Source organism: Neolamprologus multifasciatus, chromosome 7, assembly GCF_963576455.1.
Source record: "Neolamprologus multifasciatus chromosome 7, fNeoMul1.2, whole genome shotgun sequence".
Classification (NCBI taxonomy): Eukaryota; Metazoa; Chordata; class Actinopteri; order Cichliformes; family Cichlidae; genus Neolamprologus; species Neolamprologus multifasciatus.
The window spans coordinates 29,455,682-29,473,072 of record NC_140445.1 but is presented as its reverse complement, the minus strand read 5'-3'; positions in this window follow the sequence as shown (position 1 = coordinate 29,473,072).

Here is a 17,391-nt window from a genome sequence, read left to right as displayed (position 1 = left end):
AGTTGCGTTTTGATTTTGAGCTGATTTTACTGAAGCACTTTCTTGCTGCGAATGCATGTAGCTGTTATTTTTATGGTTATGGTTATATTTATCCAACAGTTGCCACTAGATAAATGTGTAATTTCTGAAACCATAGTAAATGTCACAGCTATTTTTCCATTGATTAATAAGGCTCATTTTCTCGGTTGTCTAGTGACCAATCACCAGTTTTTAAAATAGCTGTGAAATTTATATCGAAGAGTTCAATTTTAGGACATGCCTCAATTTCCAGAGGCGAAATTCCTTCTGAAGTATAATAAACCCAATGATAAACCAAAGAAATATTCTGATAATAAGAAGCATTCTGAAGGGTTTTATGCTTAATCAATTGCCAAGGGCAATTGTTAAAGCGTTGTCCCTTTTTGTATTAGGCATACTCATACATACATGATCACTTCCTCAGTACAGGGGCATGGTTATGCTAGGGAGGGTTTGGGCTAAGATTTTACTTCTATGACTAATTAGAATCAAACACATTCATGGATAGAACCACAGTTCATTTTGATAGTGCCATTACCTCATGGTTGAATCTTGTGCTTAATTGTACATTACATGTTACATTGATTTGGTTGGGTATTTATTTCTAACAGAATTTTCTGGTTTCCCTTCCCGAGGGAAGACCATTTCTACTTCTTATCCATGTTTTTTTTCCCCCAAAGTGTAGCTTATTGGATAATTTATCTTGTCTCAAAGGATAGACTAAATTCCCACCTCTCCAACCCAGTAACTTGTAGCATTAGCACTGTGAAAGCACTGCTACCATAACTGGGACAGATGCATTTAAGCCAAATCACAGTATTCATCACTGCTACAAGAAACACTGGTGTGTTCAGTGATCTAGATTCAGCGAGCATGCTACATTACACTCCATGCTCAGGCTCCCCATCTTCCTGTCTTGTGCATTTTGAGTCCAGTTCTTTCACTCCTCCGCTTCTTTCTTAGTAGCTTTAGGTCACACGTACCAAGCTGAGCATGTAAATACAGGTATAAGACCTGATATTACTGTAAAAATCAAGAAATGTCCAAACAGCACAAGTTGATTAGCAAAGGGGATGCAAATTGTTATGGATGGATTTATATCTAATTTTTGGTACTAAATGGGGGCAGTGATAGCCTGGAGGAAGACAATCGTGATTGGTACTGAATGGTTTTAGGTACAAGTTAACACATTATCTGAAGCATAAACAAAAACAATAATTTTAAAAAAATGTAAAAACAAAACATGGGTCATAGTTTTAAGTACAGGACTGCACATCCATGAGCTAATATGCTAGATGAGGTATTAAATTAGATTTGTAAGTTATTTGTATGTTATACAAGTAGTAGAGAACTTCAAGTTCAAAATGTTGGACCTGTCACAAACAAATTAAATGTCAGTAATTTAGCTTGCCAAAAGGGAAAAAATTCCCTTTCTTAAATGATGTGTTATTAAAAAAGAACCCAGATGTAGTCACATTTCTTTTGAATGAATGCAAGGATAATTAGGAATGATCCAAAATGTCAAAAAACAAACTCAGTAAAGAAAAGCCTTAAAACTAACAGCAGCATGAAATGAAATTAGTAAATGCATTTACAGTAAATACTTTCCATTTGCTTCTGCTTTTTCTCATGTGATGATGATATACCATGGGACAGCTGCATAGGAATGCACAGCTGGATGGACACCTGGGTTAACATGTGCCATTTGGTCTCCAGAACTTCATCAAAAGAATATTGTCTAGCGACATTTTACTTTTTGGTGTCAGGCATGTTTGTGGTACTTCAAAAATACTGTAACCTGTTAGTCAGACTGAAATTCATGTTTATACTAACCAGCCGCTTTGTTAGGTCTCTTTTTCAGCTGCTTGTTAATACTCGTTCTATGACAGGAATTCAGTGCATTTAGGCATGTAAGCATAGTCAAGGCAATCTGCTGAGATTTAAATAATAATGCAAATAATGGTGATTTAAGTGACTCTGGATGTGACATGGGTGTAGGTTCCAGAAAGGCTGGTCCGAGTATTTCTGAACCTACTGATTTGTTTTGTTTTGTTTATTCCAGGGAGAGTGCACTAAAAAAGAGAAAATATCCAGTGTGTAGCAGTTATCTGAGTGAAAATGCCATGTTGATGCCAGAGATCAGAGGAAAAGGTATGTGTGCAGAAGGACATCTTTGGATGCATACCCCGTCACACCTTTAAGCATATCAGCTACAGCGGCAGAAGAGGACTCCAGGTGTGGCTCCTGTCAGCTAAGAACAGGAAACTGAGGCTTCAATTCACTCAGGCTCATCAAAATTGGATGATAGAAAATTGGAAAAGGGTTGCCTGGTCTGATAAGTCTAATCTGCTGCGGCAACATTCGAATGGTAAAGTCAGAATTCGGTGTACACTATATGAAAATATCAATCCATCCTGCCTTGTCTTTAAGGCTCAGGTGGTGGTGGTGTGATGGTAGGGGCAATATTTCTTTGTTTGGTTTGTACCAACTGTGCATATCTTAAACACCACAGCCTACCTGAGTATTGTAACTGATCATGTCCATCCCTTTATCACCACAATGTACCCCTCTTCTGATGGCTGACTTCAGCAGGATAACATGCCATGTCACAAAGTTCGAACCATCTCAAATTGTTTTGTTAAACATGATAATGAGTTTATTGTAGTCAAATCACCTTCACAGTTACCAGATCTCAATCCAACAGAGCACTTTTGGGATGTGGTTGAAAATGAGATTCACATTCATAGCAAACAACTGTGTGATGCTATCACATCATATCAGTCAATATGGAACAAAATCTGTGAGGAACATTTCCACCACTTTGTTGAATCTATGCCATGAAGAGTTAAGGCAGTTCTGAAGAAAAAAGCATGTCCGACTCGGTACTAGCAAGATGTTCCAAATATAGCAGCTGGTGAGTATATCTATGGCTCATCAGGAGGGAATATGTTGTGATAGTTTTCAAGTTCCTCTTGCTGGAATGTCTCAGATTAATCAGATTGTGTTTTGTTTACTAATATTTTGTTGACACTTGTACAAAAAATGTGGTGTTTCCTCATTAAAATAAATGTGCTGTTAACACTGGGTGATTTGCAGGACACATCCTGATTGTAAATGTTGTGTATAGCTGGTTAATATGCCACTGAATTTGGCATGATGAAGCTTTTATTTGTTTGAGTCCTATAATATACTGAACTGGGTGGATTAAACATTTAATTGCTACTGATAGAACTTCAATAAACGCAGAATTTAAAAAACGAAATACTGTATTTGAACCAGTATGATTCTTTAGGCCAGATGTTCCAGCATGTCCAGCTTTGCTGCACTAAATTTCCGAGAGTCAGAGTCAGTCAGCTGGGAAAACTGGTTTACAAGAGAGAGGTCAACTGAGAGTTATTCAAACAGTCAAACAAAACAGCCCGGTGTGGTCAGAGCACACAGGATGTCATTAGAGTAGCAGGAGCACAGTGTTTGTTACAGTAGTAATCTGATATTGAAAATCCCCTTCCCTGAAAACATAATCAATATACTGAACAGTAATTTACAACAAGAGCATGATACATTATTTTCTGGGAAATGTAAGAATTTAACCCCACTGCTACCAGCCGTTTTATCAGATTTATGGTTAGCATTCACATATTTGATGGTCATATGTTCAGGGTAAAAGGAGATTTCACACCTGAATCTAATTTACATTTACCTGTGACCTCTACTGTTTATCCATGAAGATCATGAAGATATCTGCTGTGGAGACATCAGCCTTTGCCCAAGTAAATAAAATTACATGAGAATTGCCATGTAGTTCTCAAAGGTCTTTTTGGAGCATCAGACAGCAGCACACACTAACACCATCAGAGACTCTGGTGTGTAAAATAATTTCATTTTTATTAATATTTTTATATGCACCTAAACTGACATATACTGTACAAACACACACACAGAGCAATATCTGCTTTCATTGCATCCCACAGCACGCTTGTCATCTCATATAATCTATGCCTGTTATGCCTGTTATGCTCTCCATCTGCCAAAGAGGCTTGACACAGACTCAGCAGCATAGTATAGTGTTTTACCAGTAATAAAGCATAGTGGTAAGAAGATGACTAGAGTGCAATCCAACATCTAAACTGAGTTTGGAGTCAAGAGTCTAAATATATATTGTGCTCATCTACAGTTTAGATGATGGGGTTACATAGTACCCAGCTTTACTCCTCTGCAAAAGAGCTAAAAAGAACAAGGGGAATTATTACAGTAGAAAAGAAGATGTGAAGACAGGTGGGCAGAAACAATTATCAACAAAGATGTGTGATTATACACCCATCAAGGTTATTAGGGTGTAAGAAATATTCTGGCTGAACCACAAATAAATGTACAATAGAATCATTTCATGTCAGTCACTGAAGAATAATTTAAAATGTTTACTCAATTCAACTCAAATTTATTTTAAAGCACATTTTAAAGCAACTCCCACTGAGGAAAGGTTCTTTCTGTTAAAAGGAAGTTCTTCCTTCCCACTGTCGCTCAAACACTTGCTTATAGGACGTCATCTGATTCTTAGGGTTTCCTCTGTTTTCTTTTTATTATTGCAGAGACTTTACTTTACAATATAAAGCACCTTGAGGCAACTGTTGTTGTGATTTGGTGCTATATGAATAAAACATGCTTGAATCAACCCTGATTTATAACTTTCTAATATTGTCAGTTCTAATTAATCACTTTCAAGGCCCTGCACATTTGTACGAAGCCAAGAGGTAGCAAAGGATGGTCACTGCAGACTGAAGTCTGGCCTCACCAAACAATCAGTAGTAAAGAGAACTACTCCCACACCTATAGAGCAGGAACTATTTTTTTCTGGCGCAACATTTTTGCAGAAGCATTTCACTACAGCTGTCTTTTCCATGTGGGCACCTTTTCACAGTACAGTCAATTTAAATAATAATCTTCTTATGAACAAGAACATTTTTATACACATAAAGTGTAAGCTAAAAAGATAACAAGGCTTATTATATATGTGTGTCCTTGTGGTGTACTGCAACATGGTAGTCATGCATGCATAAGGAAAGTGTGACTAACCAAAAAATGAGTGTTTGGCCTTCAGGGAAGAAAGGGACCACGGGAAAATGAAATGACAGAGATTTATGCAACATCCTAATGTAAGGCAAGAGTCTGCCAAAGCCTAACCGATCAAGGCCTTTTACTTCTGTTCAAGCAACCACGCATTTCAGGTTCTATCTAAAATTAAATATCTGCTAAAAACACATTTTAATACCTTAGTTTTCATTCAAATTTTTTAACCTTTGCTTTTACACTTAATTCTGGTGACATGCTCTTTAACTGGAAAGTTTCACACATGCATATGTATATGTATCCATCCATGTATGTGCATGCACCTAATAAAATCACGTTAATATCTGTACACTGTAGATTTTAGACCAAATGTGAAGCAACTGTGGGTAGTAGTTTTAGTAGTCATTTATTGATTACTACAATATTACTTCACATGTGTAACATTCTCCAGAAGTCCCATGTTTCTCCGTGAAACAAATCAGCAATAGTGGTATGTCCTCTTCATATTGTTGTCACACAATTGTATTAATGGCAGAAAGGCATGATTTTTACCTTTTTAATGCGTGCAATGTGTATTCTGTATTTTAGCGTCTCTGCTCTTTTCACAGGATTGTGTGAGACTAATGATAGTCACACTCCAGATCTCCCTCTTCAGCAGTTTGCCAACTGCCATGACTCCTTTCTCCAGCTCTCAGTTAAGTCTCTCAGTGGGTTTCAAAAGACTCTCGCTCTTTTCTCCTACACTAATAAGAAGCTGAATTTGTGCAACTGTACTTACTGATGGAGTCTCAGAGTCGGTCTGAGACTGACGGGTTAGTGTGTCTGTGTTTTGTGTGTGTGTCTACGACCCCATTATTCGGGAAGCTTATTGATCGGAGGGTGTTTAGTTTCTCGGCGACTCCTAAGCTGTGGGCTCGTTTCCATGGTAACCACACAGGCCAGCCGTGAAGCAGTGGCCTTGGCTGCAATCGATGTTGGAGAGGCACGCAATATAAAGAGCAGACAATGAAGAGGTTTTAAATGTACTACTGTCAAAGCCACAGAGTAATTTACAGTGAGAAAACAGACAAGTACTTTGTAGCATCAAGCATATATACGTATACATATATATATATATATATATATATGTATACGTGTATATATATATATATATACACGTATACATATATATATATATATATATATGTATACGTGTATATATATATATATATGTATACGTGTATACATATATATATATATATATATATACACGTATACATATATATATATACGTATATATATATATATATATATATATATATATATATATATATACACACGTATATATATATATATATATATATATATATATATATATATATATACACGTATATATATATATATATATATATATATACATACACGTATATATATATATATATATATATATATATACACACGTATATATATATATATATATATATATATATATACACACGTATATATATATATATATATATATATATATATATATATATACACGTATATATATATATATATATATATATATACACACGTATATATATATATATATATATATATACACACGTATATATATATACACGTATATATATATATATATATATATATATATACACACGTATACGTATATATATATATATATATATATATATACACGTATATGTATATATATATATATATATATATATATACACGTATATGTATATATATATATATATATATATATACACATACACGTATATGTATATATATATATATATATATATATACACGTATATATATATATATATATATATATATATATATACACACGTATATATATATATATATACACACGTATATATATATACACGTATATGTATATATATATATATATATATATATACACGTATACGTATATATATATATATATATATATATATATATATACACGTATACGTATATATATATATATATATATATATATATATATATATATATATACACACGTATACGTATATATATATATATATATATATATATATATACACGTATATGTATATATATATATATATATATATATACACGTATATGTATATATATATATATATATATATATACACGTATATGTATATATATATATATATATATATATATATATACACGTATATGTATATATATATATATATATATATACACGTATATGTATATATATATATATATATATATACACGTATATGTATATATATATATATATATATATATACACGTATATGTATATATATATATATATATATATACACGTATATGTATATATATATATATATATATATATATATATATATATATATATATATATACACGTATATACACGTATATATATATATATATATATATATACATATATATATATATATGTATATATATGTATATGTATACACATATATATGTATACATATGTATACATATATATATGTGTATATATATATATGTGTGTGTATATATATATATTAGGGGTGCAACGATACACAAAATTCACGGTTCGGTTCGGTTCGATACTTTGGTGTCACGGTTCGATATTTTTTCGATACAAAAAAAATGTTCATGCCTTTTTATTAATTTGTCATTTATTAAATTTTCACGGCACATTCTGCACCACATCTCTGTGCGTTCATCATTTGTTTGAAGCCAGCTCACCTCCTGCAACCACTTTTCCGAGAATACGCGCTTCTTTTGTGGTTCGGACTCCTTCTGACATTTCTTTGGAGGTGGAGGAAAACCAAAGTAATTGCTTAAAGGAGCTTGCTTCTTCGACATCTTTAAGAGTTCTAAACAAATGTCCGTCCTCCTCCAGAAAATCTTATGTACGCAAACACACGTTGCAACTTCTTATCTTGTGCGCGTTTTTTATTTTGACAGTGAATGCGCACCTGCAGCCACAGAAATTCTTTTGTCCATGAAACCATAAAGCTGCACTTTCTTTTTGCCTTATAGTCTGATTTGTCATAACTTTTCCGTTTTGTGGTAAGCTTTTCTTTGGCTGTCACTTCTTCACCCTGACCTGTCTTATTTGGCTCAGCAGAACTAAAATATATATCCTGCTGCTTTTACACACGCACTCACATAACGCTCAGCGATTCTCTGCGCGATCAACCTCTCACATGTTTAAGCTTGCTGCAGGAGATTTCACTTGTCATGTTTGCATAGTAAGCTAACGATTGATAAGATGTCAGAAGAATTGGTGCGCAAATTATCATCACTCACCAATCAGTGCTGTCGCTCTCTATACACAGTTCGTGCGATTGCAAAGTGAAAGCAAAAAACAAGCGCAAAGTCAAAAGCTATTTCAATATGTCACATTTTGACAGTGGCTCACCGATGCCAATGACATAATTACCCAGCTACATTTCCGAAAGAATGCAAAAGCATTGACATATTTTTCCTTCCTACGATAGGCCGACGGGCAGGGCAGGGCAGCCCGACTGGAAAAATCGCTAGCCCCGGGACGTCAGGCTAGCGATTTTGCGAGCCCTGTATCTGATTGAGGAATCACTCATCTTTGGAAAAGAGAGTTTATTACAGAGAAATGTCTCTTTCCAAAATAAAAGCTATACTATATGCTTCTTCTGGGCTATACTCTCAGCAGCATATTAAACATATCAGGTCCCCATAAGGAGAATCATGTGCTAACGGCTGTCTAAATGACTCGGCTAAAGTTTGTAGAATGTGCTTGTTGTTTTTGTCTGTTTCCACTTGTCTTTGCACTAGGATGATGTCGGTGTAAATGTGCAGTCATATTCTTTGTGTTCCCACTAGTGCTGTCAGCATTAATCTGAAATGAGGTTAACGCCACAACACGGCAAATCTCCGTTAACGAGCTACCGCGGATCGCCCCGTGCGTGGGGCTGGACGGCCAACACGTTAACGAGCTAACTGCGCTAACACACTAGTTCCCAGCCATGTAATTGAGCATTGCTGGCACATCCAACATACTGTTTTACTTTAGTCCATGACGCGCTTACCTTCAGGGTCATACGTCACATGAAGACCAAAATAGTTCCAAACGCCAGATCTGAATGAGGGTGGGGGAGGTTCAATTTGCCATGTTGCAAGGAGAGCTTAACTTCTGTCTCGCTAGCTTGCCCTGCGCTCAGTGAATCTGTGTTCGACTACTCCGCCTAGGCTGCACTGTCGAGCGCAGATCCACTGAACGCTCAACACAGACAGCACCGTCAGAAGGAAAGTTGATAAAATAAATTAAAAATGTTGTATTGTTCGATACATATGCGTACCGAACCGAAAGCACTGTATCGAACGGTTCAATATCGATACGAGTATCGTTGCACCCCTAATATATATATATATATGTATACATATATATGTATATATGTATACATATACATATATATACATATATATGTATACACATGTTGTAGAGGAATTTCTTTCACTAAGGTATTAATCACATTATTTCATTGTTTTAACATGTCTGACACTCATACTTAAGACAAATGGTAGGGGGTGTAGCAAAGATGTTGGGGGGAAAACAGGAACTCCAGAGGACCAGTCTTTTGTCTCTTGAGGACTCTGGGAAGTAGCAAGGGAGTGTGAAACAGCTGTGTACTGCCTTTTGTTCCTGGAGAAGGTATTTAACTGAGAGGTTGACTTTGGCTCAGGGAGACTCTGCTGACCCTGCCCCGTGGTCATGCAGGGGCTTCACAAGCTTGTTTGTATGTTGTGTGCATGGGAATAAAAGAATGTTGGCTACCGCTCACCGCTCGTCTGCAGACTTTATTTAAGTGGAAAAACTTCCACAACAAAATGGCGCTGTGAGCAGGGTGGTCCGTGTGGTCGCTGAACAACGGTTCCGTGGACGGGCTGATCACCCCTGAGGGAAAAGGTACCTTTGTCCTACCAGCTGTTGAAGCGAAGGAAATGGAGGAGTCACGGAGCCGTGTGTTTCAGTCACCACCGAGATCATCGATTTTGAGGGGACTTCTGCAGATGGGTGAGTTGTAGCTAACTTGTATACAGTCATGGAGAGTTTTTTGTCTGGCCGAGGGGGGGAACGCTGGCCGACCCCGGAGTTCGAGTCTCCGGGAGGAAAAACCTGGTGGTTTGAGGCCCCAGGCTTGTGTTGGGTACGGCTCATCACAAGGACATTGGCTCGAGCACGTTGTTGGGGAGAAGCCGGCCCAGACCTGTGTTCGGTCGAAGTACGTCACAGGGACAGCAACTCGGGTACACTGTCGGGATCCATCTCTGTGTACTATAGTGCACGGAGTGGCGGTGTTCGTTCCTTGGTCCGTAGAAGGCAAGGGCCTCACGGGGGACGCCTCGTGTAGTAAAATGGGATCTAGATCCAGTAGATCGGCAGACGTTCCACCAGGCGGCCAGAGACAAAACTCAATACGTGACTGTGGTAAGAATTGAGTAAATGTGTGGTGTGTAAGATTGCAGAGAATGGTTGTGTGGGAAACGTTGATGTGTGTGTAAAAACAGTGAGAAATGGGGTTTCAAAATGTTGAAAATGGGGAACAAAGAAAAAAAAAAAAAGAGAGAGGAGTGTAGAAATGTGTGTAACAGTTGTTTCCAACTAGAGGGAGAAGGTGGTACTGCAGGCCACCAGCTCCCCTAGGGTGGACACACACAAAATTAGCAAAATTGTTGATAAAAATAAGCAAAATAGGAAGAGGGTTTGGTGTTTTTCAACGTAGAACAACCACACTCTCTCTGGGTTTTTAAGAAAGGGGAGTTCAGAACCAGAGAGGGGAGATGTGTTGTTTTAAGCAATGAGAAGAATGATCAAAATGTTTCAGTGTGTCACTTGCAGGTGAAGAACAGACCTGGATAAATTTTCCACGTGCAGCAGTCGGAAGAAAATTATAGGTTAACACCATTAGAAACACTCAAGCCAAGTTTTGGCTGAATTGTTTTCCAGCTTAACTTCCACGTGTTTGTCACCCTGAGAACACAAGCTCCAAGAATCTCTCCCTGAAGACAAGAAATGCAGTTTCAGAACAACGAGATGGATCTCAAGAGCTCACAGCAGCATCCTGAGCAGTGAAGAAAAGGTCCAGCAGCAACAGCTGGGCAAGACAGCAACAGCAAGGAGAAAAATGGCATCATCATGACTGGATGGATGGATGTGCATTTCCAACGAGCTGCAACTTCACTGTGTGAATGGACTTTTGAAAAGACTGCTTGAGTTGGACATTTGCCACTTTCAGCGCAAAAATGGCAAAATGAGACAGTGGAAAACAGGACAAAACTGAAAGACAACTGACTCTCACTGGACTGCTGCAAGGGGGAGAGATGAGATGAGACCACAGTCAAAGGAGAAGGGGACAACATGGAGGAATGCTGTTGTAGTGTGGGAATAAAATTTGGGTTTAGGAAAACTGGGAAGGAAAAAACGACTGCCTTGCGTGGAGAATTGAAAAGTGTCTGGAGCACCGCAAAAAGGAGAGGTACACAAAAAATTACACAAACAGAAAATGCATTAATCCTACTAACACAAACACACATGCAATGAAGCTCATGAAGACCAAATAGCATTTTAAAGCATGCATTTCTGTTACCGTCATCTTGTCCGGTTCACTTAGTGGGTTAAGCAGTGATACATAGACTAGTGAACTAGTATTATTTTTGGGGAAGGATGATTGAATCATTGCAGGGGTGAACAGAATGCTGCGGGAGGGTCAGATGAGTGGGGACTAATAGATTATTGAGTTTCTGGTTTCTGATGTGTGAGGGAGGTCTTATCATGACACACATCTGGGTACATGGGGAAAACAAAAACTCATTTTCTAATAGAATATTGCTGTTGTGTGAGGTGTGTGACTGGTGGATGAAAGTTTTGGAGATTTACTGATGCATTTTCCTTTGGTACCACTTTGAACCTGGCAATTAGTTTTGTTTTGATCTATCATTCTAAGGGAGTATGCTTAGACAACTTCTAAAACTAGGCCTTCATGTTTTTTTTTATTTTTAACAGTGCACTGAGATTTTTGTTTGGCAATTTTCTCTTTTTCAAGCAGGCCTGCAAGATCGGGATCGAAAGCGCTATACAACATGTTGAACAATCGCAAGTGAGCTTCTCCAAAATTAAAATGGGCTCAGGAGAAAGCCACTTATTTGGGACAATCAGAAAACAAGTCCCTGGCAAAAAGGATTCAGCGAGGTAATCCAGTCTAAATTCTTTTTTATTTCCTTTTTGAAATGACGTCATTGCTGGCAGTAGAAACTTATTGCGACACAAGAGGTTCTGCTATCAGCAATAAACACGGGGATTGACTGGACTGACAAAAACCTGACTGACTTGACACCAATATGCAAGATTGCACCTCCACCCAGAGAGACAAAAGGGTGGATGTATGTATGTATGTTTCTTTTTACAGGAGCAGAAAGGTGACAGCAACATCCTGGGTTGCATGGGCTTTTGAGCCGTGCTGACTTAACCTTTTAATTGCCACTTTCTGTGTCTTTGTGAATTTACCAGGGGTGTGTTATTCATGACCTTGTATTGTTTACAGTGCAGAGGTCACTGTGAGAAAGTGTGCATACAGACGCGCTTGCGCTAACATCTATATCACTTTTTCCACAGCAGAGGGCATAATCATATGATCTAATCACATGATTTACAGCAGGACACACCACTGGCTAATGTTTTTTCTTACGACAGGGCCTGGAGTAAAGCTACTTCAGGGGAGAAGCCCTGAGAATTTTTAAGAGACAATGCACAACTTTATTGTGTATGTCTAATGGTGATAAGCTAACATAGGGCAAAAGAGGGTTTTTTCCGGGGAAGTTTTCATTTTTAAATTGCAGGAACCGTGACATGAGGGATATGGAAGGATTGACTGAGGCGCAGATGCAAACTGTGACTAGGAGACAACACTTCAAGTGGACCAGTGAGAAGCAGGGACCATCTGCAGGACAACAGACAAACGACAGTGGGCTTCCAAAGGATTATCACGAGGAGATTTTGAACAGCAAAATCTTAAAAATAAAGTGAAAGAGTTTCGCCGTTGACGCTGAGGAAGACAACTAAGGTGTACGACGTGCTCTGCCTTAAATCTACAGCTGCGTTGGAACAGAAATCGAGGGATGGAGAGAGCGTGCTAAGCTCCAAAAGTGACAGCGCAAGGAAGATCAGCGTTGGAGTTATGACTCTGTAATGGCACAGACGCCAGGAGCCATGACTGTGACAGAGAATGACCACCTAATGCTGTTTCACTTTGCCATGCAAAGTACTTTGACACTCTGGAGAAGACCTTTCCTCTGTATCATTGGTGTTTCCATTTGCATGTGAGAGCTTAGATTGTGGGGAAGATTAAAGATGAACAAAGGGTGGTGGGAGAACAGTGAAGTGAGGATACACAGTGTGAAACTCCTTTAAGTGTACAATAATGTTGATGTAATATGCAGAATGTCAGGAAAGAAATTCTGGTTTAATGTGATTCTTGATTTTAGAATCAAAGGGTGGGATTGTAGAGGAATTTCTTTCACTAAGGTATTAATCACATTATTTCATTGTTTTAACATGTCTGACACTCATACTTAAGACAAATGGTAGGGGGTGTAGCAAAGATGTTGGGGGGAAAACAGGAACTCCAGAGGACCAGTCTTTTGTCTCTTGAGGACTCTGGGAAGTAGCAAGGGAGTGTGAAACAGCTGTGTACTGCCTTTTGTTCCTGGAGAAGGTATTTAACTGAGAGGTTGACTTTGGCTCAGGGAGACTCTGCTGACCCTGCCCCGTGGTCATGCAGGGGCTTCACAAGCTTGTTTGTATGTTGTGTGCATGGGAATAAAAGAATGTTGGCTACCGCTCACCGCTCGTCTGCAGACTTTATTTAAGTGGGAAAACTTCCACAACACATATATATGTATACATATATATATGTGTATACATATATATGTGTATACATATATATGTATACACATATATATGTGTATACATATATATGTATACACATATATGTATACATATATATGTGTATACATATATATGTGTATACATATATATGTATACACATATATGTATACACATATATGTATACATATATATGTGTATACATATATATGTATACATATGTATACATATATATGTGTATATATATATGTGTGTGTATATATATATATATATATATGTATACATATATATGTATATATGTATACATATACATATATATACATATATATGTATATATATGTATATGTATACACATATATATGTATACATATGTATACATATATACAGTGGGGCAAAAAAGTATTTAGTCAGCCACCGATTGTGCAAGTTCCCCCACTTAAAATGATGACAGAGGTCAGTAATTTGCACCAGAGGTACACTTCAACTGTGAGAGACAGAATGTGAAAAAAAAATCCATGAATTCACATGGTAGGATTTGTAAAGAATTTATTCGTAAATCAGGGTGGAAAATAAGTATTTGGTCAATAACAAAAATACAACTCAATACTTTGTAACATAACCTTTGTTGGCAATAACAGAGGTCAAACGTTTACTATAGGTCTTTACCAGGTTTGCACACACAGTAGCTGGTATTTTGGCCCATTCCTCCATGCAGATCTTCTCAAGAGCAGTGATGTTTTGGGGCTGTCGCCGAGCAACACGGACTTTCAACTCCCGCCACAGATTTTCTATGGGGTTGAGGTCTGGAGACTGGCTAGGCCACTCCAGGACTTTCAAATGCTTCTTACGGAGCCACTCCTTTGTTGCCCGGGCGGTGTGTTTTGGATCATTGTCATGTTGGAAGACCCAGCCTCGTTTCATCTTCAAAGTTCTCACTGATGGAAGGAGGTTTTGGCTCAAAATCTCACGATACTTGGCCCCATTCATTCTGTCCTTAACACGGATCAGTCGTCCTGTCCCCTTGGCAGAAAAACAGCCCCATAGCATGATGTTTCCACCCCCATGCTTCACAGTAGGTATGGTGTTCTTGGGATGCAACTCAGTATTCTTCTTCCTCCAAACACGACGAGTTGAGTTTATACCAAAAAGTTCTACTTTGGTTTCATCTGACCACATGACATTCTCCCAATCCTCTGCTGTATCATCCATGTGCTCTCTGGCAAACTTCAGACGGGCCTGGACATGCACTGGCTTCAGCAGCGGAACACGTCTGGCACTGCGGGATTTGATTCCCTGCCGTTGTAGTGTGTTACTGATGGTGACCTTTGTTACTTTGGTCCCAGCTCTCTGCAGGTCATTCACCAGGTCCCCCCGTGTGGTTCTGGGATCTTTGCTCACCGTTCTCATGATCATTTTGACCCCACGGGATGAGATCTTGCGTGGAGCCCCAGATCGAGGGAGATTATCAGTGGTCTTGTATGTCTTCCATTTTATGATGATTGCTCCCACAGTTGATTTTTTCACACCAAGCTGCTTGCCTATTGTAGATTCACTCTTCCCAGTCTGGTGCAGGTCTACAATTCTTTTCCTGGTGTCCTTCGAAAGCTCTTTGGTCTTGGCCATGGCGGAGTTTGGAGTCTGACTGGTTGAGGCTGTGGACAGGTGTCTTTTATACAGATGATGAGGTCAAACAGGTGCCATTCATACAGGTAACGAGTGGGGGACAGAAAAGCTTCTTACAGAAGACGTTACAGGTCTGTGAGAGCCAGGGATTTTCCTTGTTTGAGGTGACCAAATACTTATTTTCCACCCTGATTTACGAATAAATTCTTTACAAATCCTACCATGTGAATTCATGGATTTTTTTTTCACATTCTGTCTCTCACAGTTGAAGTGTACCTCTGGTGCAAATTACTGACCTCTGTCATCATTTTAAGTGGGGGAACTTGCACAATCGGTGGCTGACTAAATACTTTTTTGCCCCACTGTATATGTGTATATATATATGTGTGTGTATATATATATATATATATATATGTATGTATATATATGTATATGTATACATATATACATATACATATATATACATATATGTATATATATGTATATGTATACACATATATATGTATACATATGTATACATATATATATGTGTATATATATATGTGTGTGTATATATATATATATATATATATATACATATATATATACATATATATATATATATGTATATATATACATATATATATATATATGTATATATATATATATATATATATATATGTACGTATATATATATATATATATATATATATATATATATATATATATATATATATATATATATATGTACGTATATATATATATATATATATATGTACGTATATATATATATATATATATATCACCAAGTTTGCACACATCTCAGGAGGGGTTTTAGCCCACTCCTCTTCACAGAAACTCTCTAAGGCTTTAGGTTTCTTGGTTTCTGATTCTTGGCAACTCGAAGTCTCAGCTCCCTCCACAGATTTTCTATAGGATGTTTGAGGTCTGGACACCAGCTAGACCATACTGTGCTCCTTCTTTAGCCATGCCTTAGTTGCCTTGGGGGTATGTTTTGGGTCATTGTCATGCTGGAAGATCCATCCTGAGGAAAGGAGGTTCTTTGTAATTAATTGATTGATTATATTCTGTGTGCCACATGGCTACACTGTGAACCGTTACTTTCACCAGCCAGTCAATTACCTTATTTCCCAGTGGCACTTGATAGGTGTCATGCACAGTGGGATTATTTTGCACCAGTAGTGGGAACGGTGAGACTAAACTAAAACAGAAGAGTTGTTACTGTAAAAACAGCAATGAGCTGACCTTTGCCAAATTTTCCCCTGAGCCAGGGGAAACTGCACACTTGGATCACTACAACCAGCAGGACCACAAAAAAAGCCAGCATTGCTGGCAGAAAATAACATTACTGAATGGAAATGCATATTTTGATGTTTCAATGTTGCATAAAATATTAGAATAACTTGTCTTTTACATATATGACCTATATTTCTGAAACAAAAGTTCACACACTGAGCCACAAATAATTAAAAAAAAAAAATAACAAAACAGAATGTGTCCACATACAGCCTGTATTGGGAAGGACTAATGGTGATCTGTTGCTATAAATAACTTGGCTCAGGAGGTTGTCGTGGTAACCAACAAACCGATGCCAGGGTGGGAATGCTCAGCTCCTTAAAGAGAAAAGCAGACTCAGCGGAGGGATGAGTAACCAAAATGGAAATCTGTAAAGGCGATGGGGCTGATACGACGACAGGAAAGGAAAGGATAAACGTTCGCATAAGAGGAGAAAAATACAGGAAGATAAGAGATGAGACAAGTGGAAAAGGAAAAAACAGAATGGGAAAGTATTAGTGTGGATATCGATG